Below are 1,601 nucleotides of genomic sequence, written 5' to 3'. Positions count from 1 at the left end.
TAAAATATATTGAATTCTTTCTCCTGATATTTCAAACTCAATACAGTGGCCTTCAATATTTTAAAGTGACATTTTTAATTGATTTTAATATGTATTATGTCATGCAAAAATATTTATACTGTTACTTTATTGTATACTGATGTCAAGAAACATATAACATAAAAATACATTTCCACTATTCAAAATATTCAGATTTTGGAGGGTTGATCTGCAATGTTGTAGGAATTATTTCAGTTTGTCTGGAATTCATCCAAAGAGCCACTCTTTCTTGTTTTTTTCCCCCCTTAGATTTAATTTTTTTTATTTGCTTATTGTACAAGTAATTAGAGTAAGTAATGGAGGAAAAGAGTGACTTTTTTTCACCTGGGAGCATTGCTGGGCTCCAGCTGAATTCTCCTTTCTTCTAACTCTCTACCCATTCTTTTTGGTCTCCAGTTTCAATTATCTGAAACTATCACCAAAATGTTCACTGGCTCCAATTTAAAGTGATATTGACCTAGAAGTGTGTGCATTATAATAGCTAGACTTTTGAGGCCTAACAATTTTCTAGGGTCCAAAGACCATCGTCATTTGTAATGGTAGAATTTCAGGTATGTTGACAAATGGTGGGGGAGCCACTTTTGAAACTGGAGTCAATTCCCTCAATTCATGTTACAAAAGCAACTTTTTATATGTGAGGCAAGTTCTGAGTACAGGTTTTGATTACTTTTCAGTTTGTCTTAAAATTTAAAGACTTAAGAAAGCTGAAAAGTACTCTACCAAAGAATGAAGGTCACAGACTCTCCAAATCCTTGAATTCCAAACCAGAGATGGATGGTTTCCTTAGACTTCCAGGGGCCCACCCTGTCCCCACTGCTACAGGAGAAAGGGGAAGCAGCAAGAGAAGCAAGAACTGCGAGCCTGACAACAGGATTTGTCAAGATGCTATGCTCCTCATAGAAATTCTCTAGACACAAGGACTGCTGATGCCTGTTGCTCCTCAGTCAAAGATCATCCCCTTCCCAATGAAATTAAAATACTCCAGTAAAAGGTCATGGTTACTCAATAACCAACCTGACAGCATATCTCAATCCCTATAACAGAAATACTTAAGGTGTTTGGTAAAACTCAGATTCCTTGGCCTTAACACAAAATCACTGAATCAGAATCCTGGGTTCTCTGGGGCCCAGGAATCTAAATATTTAACCAAAAATCTCATCTTATCCTTCTACACAGTGAAGTGTGAGAACTTCTGACTTAGAGCTAGAGAGAAATAAAAAGGAAGCAAAACTAGACAGTGTGAGATCAGGGTTGTGTGTGGAATCAAAGGTAAACACTCATCAGGTATGGCTTATTTGATAAATTATGCCAGTCTTTGAAAACACAGAGAAGGCCAAAAGGAAAATCAATGAGAAGAAAGGAAAGAAAAAATGTTCAAGTTTTATAGACCTTCCATAGACCTCTAAAATGCTAGTTCTCTGCCAGCTCATCATGGGAGGAGTTTTGTTGTTTTTCTTCCTTCCATCCCTCCTTCCTTCCTTCCTTCCTTCCTTCCTTCCTTCCTTCCTTCCTTCCTTCCTTCCTTCCTTCCTTCCATCCTTCCTTCCTTCCCTTCATCCTTT

Source organism: Pteropus alecto, unplaced genomic scaffold (assembly GCF_000325575.1).
Source record: "Pteropus alecto unplaced genomic scaffold, ASM32557v1 scaffold121, whole genome shotgun sequence".
Lineage (NCBI taxonomy): Eukaryota > Metazoa > Chordata > Mammalia > Chiroptera > Pteropodidae > Pteropus > Pteropus alecto.
Note: the sequence above shows the minus strand (reverse complement) of the source record.